Source organism: Enhydra lutris, unplaced genomic scaffold, assembly GCF_002288905.1.
Source record: "Enhydra lutris kenyoni isolate GAN:26980312 unplaced genomic scaffold, ASM228890v2 scaffoldscaffold81, whole genome shotgun sequence".
Taxonomy (NCBI): Eukaryota; Metazoa; Chordata; class Mammalia; order Carnivora; family Mustelidae; genus Enhydra; species Enhydra lutris.
Window position 1 is genome coordinate 3,717,240 of NW_019154165.1, and position 10,792 is coordinate 3,728,031.

Consider the following 10,792-nt stretch of genomic DNA (forward strand, 5'->3'; position numbering starts at 1 on the left):
AGGATTTTTAATAGATGTCTATACATGCATCTATTCTAGCTCCATCTTCTGAGAGCTTCATCTGTATTTATTTCATCGTCCATTAAAAATGAAGAAATGCACAAAAGACCTGAAGAGCTAATGTAACCTTGAAAAAGAAAAGCAAAGCTGGAGGTATCACAATTCTGGACTTCAAGTTATATTACAAAGCTGCAGTGATCAAAACAGTATGGTACTGGCACAAAAATAGACATCTAGATCAATAGAACAGAATTGGAAACCCAGAAATAAACCCACAACTATATGGTCAATTAATCTTCAACAAAGCAGGAAAGAATATCCAATGGGAAAAAGAGAGTCTCTGTGGTGTTGGGAAAAACTAGACAACAACAAGCAAGGGAATGAAACTCAACTACTTTTTTATACCATACACAAAAATAAATTCAAAATAGATTAAGGATTTAAATGTGAGACCATAAAAATTCTGGAGAAGAGCACAGGGAGTAACCTCTTTGACCCTAGCCACAGCAACTTCTTTCTAGATATATCCCCTGAGACAAGGGAAACAAAAGCAAAAATAAACTATTGGAACTTCATCAAGACAAAAAACTTCTGAACAACAAAGGAAACAATCCACAAAACTAAAAGGAAACATACAGAATGGGAAAAGATAATTGCAAATGACATATATGATAAAGCATTAGTATCCAAAATATAGAAAGAACTTATAAAACTGAACACCCACAAAGCAAATAATCCAATTAAAAATGAGTAGAAAACATGAATAGATTTTTTCCAAAGAATACATACACATGGCCAACAGACATATGAAATGATACTCAACATCATGCATCACTAGGAAAATCAAAGCTACAGTAGTAGTTTTCATTTCACATCTGTCAGAATGGCTAAAATCTGTTGAGCAACTGGAAAGAAAGAGAGAAAGAGAGACAAACGACGAAACAGACTCTTAACTATACAGAACAAACTGATGGTTACTAGGGGGGAGGTGGGTAGGGAGATGGATGAAATAGGTGATGGGCATTAAGGAGTGCACTTGTGATGAACAACAGGTACTGTATAGTTGTATGGGAGTGTTGAATCTCTATATTGTACAGCTGAAATTGATATCACACTGTAAGTTAACTACTTGGAATTTTTTTTAAAAATCTCAACTCTAGTTAGTTAACATACAGTGCAATATTGGTTTCAGGAGTGGAGTTCAGTCGTTCATCACTTATATACAACACCCAGTGGTTCATCACTTATATACAACACCCAGTGCTTATCATAACAAGTACCTTCCTTAATACCCATCACCCATCTAGCCCATCCCAACCACATCCCTCCATAAACTCTCAGATTGTTCTCTGTCATTAAGAGTCTCTCTGGTTTGGGGGCACCTGGGTGGCTCAGATGGTTAAGCACCTGCCTTTGGCTCTGGTCATGATCTACAACTCCTGGAATTGAGCCCCATGTCAGGCTTCCAACTCAGCGGGAAGTCTGCGTCTTCCTCTCCCTCTGCCTCTCCTCCTGCTTGAGCTCTGTCTTTCTCTCTCTCAAATGAATAAATAAAGTCTTTTGAAAAAGAGTCTCTTATGGTTTGTTTCCCTCCTCCTTTTCCCCCTATCCCATATGTTCACCTGTTTTGTTTCTTAAATTCCACATATGAGTGAAATCATATGGTATTTGTCTTTCTCTAACTGACTTCTTTCACTTAGCATAACACACCTCTAGCTCCATACACATCATTGCAATTGGCAAGATTTCATTCTTTTTGATGGCTGAGTAATATTCCATTGTATATATAGACCACATCTTTATCCATTCATCAGTCGATGGACATTTGGGCTCTTTCCATGGTTTGACTATCATTGATAATGCTGCTATAAACGTCAGAGTGAAGGTACCCCTTTGAATCTGTATTTTTGTATCCTTTGGGTAAATAATAGTAGGCTATTCCTGGATAGTAGGGTAGTTCTATTTTTAAATTTTTGAGGAACCTCCATAGTGTTCTCCAGAGTGGCTCTACCACGTCATGTTCCCACCAACATTGTAAGAGGGTTCCCCCTTCTCCACATCCTCAACACCTGTTGTTTTCTATGTTGTTAATTTTAGCCATTCTGACATATGGGAGGTGGTATTTCACTGTGGTTTTGATCTGTATTTCCCTGATGATGAGTGATGTTGAGCAACTGTTCATGTGTCTGTGAGCCACCTGGATGTCTTCTTTGGAAAAATGTCTATTCTTATCTTCTGCCCATTTCTTAACTGGCTTATTTGATTTTGGGGGGTGTTGAGTTTGATAAATTCTTTCTGTATTTTGGGTACAAACCCAATCAGATGGGTTTGGATACAAACCCATCAGATATGTCATTTGCAAATATCTTCTTCCATTCTATAGGCCACCTTTTAGTTCTGTTGTTTCCTTTACTATGCAGAAGACTTTTTACATTGGTGGAGTCCCAATAGTTCATTTTTGCTTTTGTTTCCCTTGCCGCTGGAGATGTGTCTAGTAAGAAGTTGCTGAGATCAAAAAGGTTGCTGCCTGTGTTCTCCTCTAGGATTTTTATGGTTTCCTAGCTCACACTTAGGTCTTCAATCCATTTTGAATGTATTTTTGTGCATGGTGTTAAGAAGATGGTCTAGTTTCATCTGTGTGTTACTGTCTAGTTTTCCCAATACCATTTGTTGAAGAGAGTATCTTTTTCCCATTGGACATTTTTTCCTGCTTTGTCGAAGATTAGTTGACCATATAGTTGTGGGTCCATTTTTGGATTTTCTATTCTGTTCCATTGATCTATATGTGTCTCTTTTTGTGCCAGTGCCATACTGTCTTGATGACTACAGCTTTATAATATAGCTTGAGGTCCAGAATCATGATGCCTCCAGCTTTGTTTTTCTTTTTCAGAGTTGCTTTGGCTATTCAGGGTCTTTTGTGGTTCTATACAAATTTTAGGTGTTTATTCTAGCTCTGTGAAAAATGCTGATGGTATTTTGGTAGAAATTGCATTAAATATGTAGACTGCTTTGGGCAGTAAATACATTTTAACAATACATGTTCTTCCAATTGATGAGCATGGAATGTTTTTCCATTTCTTTGTGTCTTCTTCAATTTCTTTCATAACCATTCTATAGTTTTTAGAGTACAGATCATTGGTCTATTTGGTTAGGTTTATTCCTAGGTATCTTATGGTTTTTGGTGCAATTGTAAATGGGATCAATTCCTTGATTCCTTTTTCTGTTGCTTCATTATTGGTGTATAGAAATGCAACTGATTTCTGTACATTGATTTCATATCCTGTGACTTTGCTGAATTCATATATTTAGTTCTAGCAATTTTTAGGGAGTCTTTTGGGTTTTCTACATAAATTATCATGATGTCTGCAAATAGTCAAAGTTTGACTTCTTCCTTGCTGATTAGGATGTCTTTTACTTCTTTTCAATGTCTGATTGCTGAGGCTGAATTCCAGTACTATGTTAAGTATTAATGGTGAGAATGGACATCTCTGTCTTGCTCCTAACTGTAGAGGAAAAGCACCAGTTTTCCCCATTGAGGATGATATTACCTGTGGATCTTTCATATATGGCCTTTATGATGTTGAAGTATAACTAACCAAAATTTAAATAAAAACTGAAAAAATGAGGAAATGCCTGGTTTCAGAGTTGGAGCAAAAAAAATACAAAACGAGCCTGAAATATCTTGGAGTGCCAAAAAGTAAGGATATGCTCAAAGAATGTTGGAGACATGTCAAAAGGACACAGGAGCCAGTTTGAAGGGGGCTCCTACTGAGAAAATTTGAGTATCAAAATAAATAACAAAAGTAATAAAATATAACCCATAAAATATGTGACAATCCACAAACCCATGCTGATATAAATTAATGCATAAATGGAGACGGAAAAGCTTTTCTTTATAATAGAATGCCAACTAATAAATGTAAGAGAAATGCTGGAATTAGAAAAACGTTATTTGGCAACCACTATAGTAATGATTGTTTTAGGCAAGAATCATCAATGGATGCTGAAACTAGTAGGTAAAAATGTGATATAATACAAAACAGGATATTTACATAGCCCAAAGTATCTCCCCAGAAGTTAGTTATTATCTACAAAGAGAAATGTAGGAACTTAATAGTGGACAGACTTGGCCAACAACACCTTAAAACAAACATGAAAGTAAACATTACCAGTAATGAGACAGAAATTACATACCTGATTATATGATGACCTGAGAAAGATAAAACATTGCCTCTGCAAAATGTTCGATAAGAATGCATAAGCCAAATTTAATCTTGAGGAAACATCAAGAAACTGAAGGTAAGGAATATTCATTTTACAAAATAAATGGCCTCTACGCTCCAAAAATTTTAAGTGCCTGTCAAGAAAGAAAAAGAAAGATGGGGGAAACTGATCCTAATTAAGGGGGACTGGATCAGATCTTGGATCAGAATAAAAATTTTATTTTCATTCTGCTATAAATATATTAGTGAATCAATCAGTATGAACTGAATACAGTTTATAGATTAGATAATAGTATTACATCAATGTTAGTTTCATGGTTTTGATAATTCTACTGCAGTTATATGAGAATATCTTTGTTCTTATGGAACTGGTACTGAAGTATTTAAGAGTAAAGTGGAATCATGCCTGTCACTTCCTCTCAAATGGTTTAAAATTATATATATAAATTTTTAGGTAGATAAATGTAAATGTAGATAGATAGGAGAAGACAAAGCAAATATGGTAAAATGTTAACACTTTGGGGAATGTGAGTGAAGAGTATACAGGAATTTTTTTTAGCATTTTTGTAACTTTTCTGTAAATATGAATTAATTTAAAAATAAAAATAAAGAAGCATTTTAAAAATCCGGTTAGGAGCTAGGGGGAGGGCCTTGTTGATCGACAAGCTTCCTTTTAGGATGAAGGGGGATGAGCTGGACAATATACTAGGAAACCCCAAATGTCAGAAAATGAAGGCATTTACTTTTTTTGGAGTTTGTCAATTCTTTAGAGAACAATCTTCCAATTTTTTGGAAGTGCTGACTGCTTAGAATGGGAATGAAGAAGTTGTTAGACTGCTTAGCTGACTGCTAAGAGTAGGAGTGAATAAGTTGTTAGAAGATAATAGGGTGACAGGACTGAAATCCTAGTACCTGTGTTCTCTGCCTTATATCTGAATCATTTGAGAAATTGACAAAGGAGACAATTGAGACAAAGAAGAAAAGCATATGCACAACAAAACAGCATCTTTATATCCATAAATTTGAAATTTAATATGAGGCTAAATTGGTTTCCTAACACTGAAGCCTAGAGTTAGAGAGTTCACCCACTCAGTTGTCTGCAATGCTAGACCATCCATCCCAGGCCTCCCATAAAGGCAGGGCCTATTCTGCTAAGGTGATTGCATGGTGGAGATCCATTGAGAGCATGCTTTCTCTATGGGCAGGACCCTCCCTAGAAGGAGAGAGGAAGGGCCTAGACTTACCTGCTTGGTTTCTCCTTCCAAACTCACCAATTAGAGTTATGGGAAGAGAGGAGAAATGTTTAGGAAATTCCTTCTCCTGGAAACCAGGAATGGAGAATTACTCCCTACAGAAAGTAGTTAGCTCTTCTAGAGAATAGAGACTCTCAACACCCATGTCTTCAGTCTCACTTTCCACATATACCCAGCATCAAAACTGGTGCTTTTAAACAATTACTCTGAAGGTCAACAAGAGAAGATCCTAAAGAATACAGAGAAGGCACAGGCAGAGAAATGCAACAAAAGCTCACTAATATGAAGCTGTGTCATGTAGCTCACAGAAGAATCAACAACCAAGAAAGAATGGATTGTCAACAATGTTATATCAGTAAAAGGGTGCAGTAATATGAATTTTGGAGAAAAACCTCTGGATTGTAATTCTAAACTAGAGCATCAGTAATATATAGAATGGTGATGGCAGAAGCAGGGGGTCAAAGGGGATTGAACATTTCCCTTCTTGTGTCTTCCTTCATTACCTTACAAAGCATCCTATACATGTCCTGCCTCTCTCACTAAGGATACAGACTTTATTATCTTGGCCATTACACTTCTTAGCTCTCCTTTCAATTCTGGATCTGACTCTGTTCAGCAGTGTGATGATGCAGAGAAAGGATGTGGTAAGAGTCTCTTGTGCTAGCAGGCTAGCTCTCATCTCAGTGCTGGTCATTTGTCAGTTTTGCGCAGCCAGAACTTTTCCCAATGAAAGGGGACACTGAGAAAAACCAAGAACTAAGAAAAACCAAGAACTGTTTTGCCCAGGCAAGAATAGAATTTGTCCTACTCCCAGAGAGTTAAATTTGACTTCACAAGGACCTGCAGTCAACCCACCTGATAGAGGCCATGTAGAAGCAGAATGGCAGAGAGGAACAAACATTAGCTCTGAAATCAGATACAGGTTCAAAACATACCTCAGCTATGTACCACATGAGTGACATTGGGTAAATACTTAACATTTTTGAGCTTTAGTTGCCTCAACTATATAGCAAGGATATCATTCATTCACACACAAATATTTACTGGGCATCTACGAAGTGACTGAAATTGTGAACAACACAGGCACATCCTCCCAGCGCTTATAGTCTAATAGAAAAGCAGACATTGCCAAAATAATCACAACACATGTTAAGTGCTAATGGAGTGGACAGAGACAAGACAGAGGGGAATGGACTTATTAATCTATGTGGAGTTAACCAGATGAAAATGGGGTAAAGAGAGCACACCAAATGGGGGGAGGGGAATTCAGTGAGCAAAAGCTCAGAAATAAAAGAGAATGTAATACTTGGAAGAAAAAATAATTTCAACATTGTCTGCAAATAGAGTACAAAGGAGTGAGAAATGAAGCTGAAAGATAATAATGAGCCAGATCTTAGTGGGCCTTAAGGTAAAGTTAAGGATTTTGAACTTTTTTCCTTAGTGCAGTGGTGAGAGCAAGACAAAAGATTTTTAAAGCAGGGCTACTAAGAGTAATGTCATCCATAATGGCAGAGTAAGGGACACCAGAAATTATTTCTGCCATGAAATCAATAAGAATACGAGCAGAAATGATCAGAATTTACTTTTTTTCAGATATTTGGACATAAACTAGAATTCTTCAGTACTTAGAGGAGTGTTTATTTCAGAAGACTGACTCTCACTAACAACAACATATTTTGTGGCATTTTAACTTACCCTATTACCAATACCCTTTTCAGCTCCAAATGACCCACAATCACAGTGAAATCAGAAGCCAATTGAAGTGAACCACAGTGAAATCAGAAGTCAATCAAAGAGGCAGAACAGAGTAGGAGCTCTATTTTATGAAAGTCTAACATTTTCCTATACTACTGAAATTAAGTAGATATTAATCTAAAATAGATTGTTTTAAATTAAGTTGTGAATTGTAATCTCCAGGGCAAAAAGTAAGAAAATAATTCAAAAGCATAGTAAAGGAGAGGACAAGGAAGTTAAAAATTATACACTGAAAACACTAATTTAACATAAAAAGAAAGCAGTAATGGAGGACTAGATAAAAAAGACATAAAATGCACATGGAACAAAGCAAAATTGCAGATGTAAATTCTACCTTATTAATACAGTAAATAAACATGGTTTAAACACTTTAATCAAAAGCAGAGATCTGCAGAATGGACAAAGAAACATGATGCAACTATGTGCTGTTTATAACAGACATACTTTACATTCAAAAACACAAATAAGCTGAAAGTAAAACAATCAAAAGATATGCCATGCAAACACTAATCAAGAGACCTGGATTGGCTATATTAATATCAGATGAAATAGATAAGACAAAGATTGTTAGTAATGATAAAAAAAGATATTTAATAATAATGAAAGAATCAATCCATCAAGAAGATATCATCATTTTAAACATAGGCGTGTTTAAAAATGAAGCCCCAAAATACATGAAACATAAACTGACAGAATTGAAGAAACAGAAAAACAATATTAATTGGAGACTTTGGTACCCCACTTTTACTTATGTATAGAACAACTAGATAGAAGATCAACAAGGAAATAGAAGACTTCAACAATACTATGGACCAACTATAACTTCTAGAAAACTCCACACGACAAAATCAGAATATTTGTCTCTACTAAATATGAGGCATTCAATAAAATTAGTAATTAATGTTGGGGAGACGAGATGACAGGGAAGTAGGATGAGGCGCCTTTTCAACCTGTACCCTAAAGTGAGCTGATTACCTATCAAAGAACTCCGATCACCCCGGAAATCAGCCTGAGATCAGAATTATACACGTCTGGATCTCTACAGGGGCAGAAGATGCCAGTGGGCAGATAAAGTGGAGTGGGAAAGGCGGACTGATATCGGAAGATAAACAAAAGGGGGAGGGAGCCACCAGAGGCGACCGGTTGGAAAGTAATACCCCTAATAGGAGAGTGCCCTGCATCTGGGGACCAGCATTAACTTGGAGACTGGTTGAAAGCACTCCAAAAGAGCAAAGGATCGCGGGGGAGGGGAAATTGTGGGGGTATCGGGGCGGCTAGGGACAGGGGCTTAAGTCCCCGGACCCAGGACAGCCTCCCCTGGTGCTGAGCTAGAGAGAGTGCAACGGAGAAACCAGGTCTTGGTCCCTGAGCCACCAGCGCACCCGAGAACGCGTGGGGTCCTGCTCCTGTGAGGGGCTGGGAGCCATGCCAGACAGCAGAACGCGCGAGCCCTGCTACAGAGCCTAAGACCCGCCCGCCCCTCACCCTCCCCTGAGAGAGGTGTACAAAGGCCCACCCGGCGCTCTTAGACCCGCGCCATTGTTTCAGAGCCTGAGACGCACGCCCCAAACTCTCCCCTGAGAGAGGTGCGCGAAGGGCCAGCCTGGTGCTTTCGGACCTGCGCCCCGATCTCAGAGCCTGAGACGCGTGCGCGCGACCCACAGCCTCCCCTCAGAGAGGTGCGCGGAAGTCCGGCACTCTTAGACCCAGAAAGACCAGGCACTCCCAGCCCGGGCCAGCGGGAAAATCTCAGTGTGCGATCGCTGCTTGGAACCTCTCTGGCAGTCTGGAACTGCCCAGACAGCCGCCGCTGCCATGGTTTTGGGTACAAGCAGAAGATCCTGCGTCCCCAGGGACCGCGACTCGGAACCTGCTCTGCCAGTGGCCAAGGGGAAATTTATATGGGCTCTGCAGCCAGACTGAGGCTTCTCTCTGAGAGGGAGGTCAGGGTGCAGTTTGCTTTCCTCTAAACCTACAAAAACCATCAAAAGCGGTCAAGGCGAGAGAAAAAAAATAAAAGTGAACAAACATAAAAACCTCCAGGGAACAAAAGCCTGAAAAAACCAGTTTCCTCAGAGCCCACCCCTCTGAGGGGGATTGGAGGACTTAACTCAGGGAACATCATTGACTGAAAACACACGTGGCAGGCCCCTCCCCCAGAAAACCAACCAGGAAAGAAAAAAAAAATCTACAAGAGAACAACCACCACTACTTCATAGGACAAATTTTATTTTTAATTTGCTCCCATTATTTTGGCTCATTTTTTTATATAGATACTTTTTAACCTATTTACCATCACAGTGAGCTGTCCAGTACATCAAATTCCATAACAACCTTCTAACCTGAACTTTTCGATACATACACCTGTTTTTCTTTTGCATTTCTATTATTTAAATTTCTTTTTTTAATTTTAGTTTAGTTTAGTCTAGTTTATTCCTTTTTTATTTCTATTTTCTGATATTCATATAGAGTTAAACTTCAAAGTAATCCCCTTTCCCCAATCAATACTACCCCTATAGGTAAACCAATTTTTAATCCCCCTTTATCTTAGGAAAGTTGAGTCCTTTAACAAAGATATCAAGATACATCCAGGAAGAATCAAAACAACCTTCCTCGCCCACACTGAGAATTTATAACCACTCTCCCATCTTTTTCTTCCACCAGTGTTTCTGTGTTTTTGTGTTTGTCCTGATAGTATATAAATCTTACACTTGGGGTTCTTTTTGACGAGGTTCTTCCGTTATTTGCTTATATATATATTTTTTTCTCTTGTCATATACTTTTATCAGTCTTTTTGTTTGTTTTTGTTTGTATACTTCATAAATCTTAAGTTGGGGACCATTTGGGCTGAACCTTCTCTTTTATCCTCCCTTTCATTCCTGTCTCTCTCTCTCTCTTTTTTTCTTTTTCTTCTCTTTTTTCTCTCATTTGGTTGGAGAATCCTGTTGCTCAGAAGTGTTCCAGGGTGCACCTTGACTGCACCACGGCCAATACATCCAGCTACATCTGTTCAGTCATCTCTCACCAAAATGACTAGGAGGAGGAATGCCCAACAGAAGAAAAATACAGAGGATGGACCTTCTGCAACAGAGCTAACAGCTATCAACATAGACAATATGTCGGAAAGAGAATTCAGGCTAACAATTATCCAGGCAATAGTTAGGTTGGAGAAAGCCATGGATGACCAAACGGAATTGATTAGGACCGAATTGAAAGCGACCAGAGAGGATGTTCACAATGTTAGGGCAGAGCTAAAAGCTACCAGGGATGAGGTTCATAATGCTCTCAATGAGTTCCAATCTAATCTAAATTCTCTCAAAGCTAGGGTAACTGAGACAAAAGATAGAATTAGTGATCTGGAGGACAGATAGAGAGAAATGATCAGGAGGAAGCCTGGAACAAACAACTTAGAAGCCACGAAAACAGAATCAGGGAAATAAATGATGACATGAAATGTTCCAACGTCAGAATTATTGGAATCCCTGAAGGGGAGGAGAAAGAAAGAAGTCTAGAAGATATAGTGGAACAAGTTCTTCATGAAAATTTTCCCAATCTCGTGAA

The 10,792-nt window shown here is 38.4% G+C and overlaps 1 protein-coding gene across 1 annotated transcript in view; it reads right to left on the bottom strand.

Annotated features, from left to right (window-relative positions):
* Positions 1-4,309: 4,309 nt before the first annotated feature.
* LOC111161034 (Yip1 domain family member 6) overlaps positions 4,310-10,792 on the bottom strand; it is a 72,027-nt gene continuing 65,544 nt past the window's right edge. The window contains exon 8 of the transcript XR_002641521.1: positions 4,310-4,357. The gene's annotated coding sequence lies outside the window, so the exon portion shown is untranslated. The remainder of the gene's footprint in view (positions 4,358-10,792) is intronic.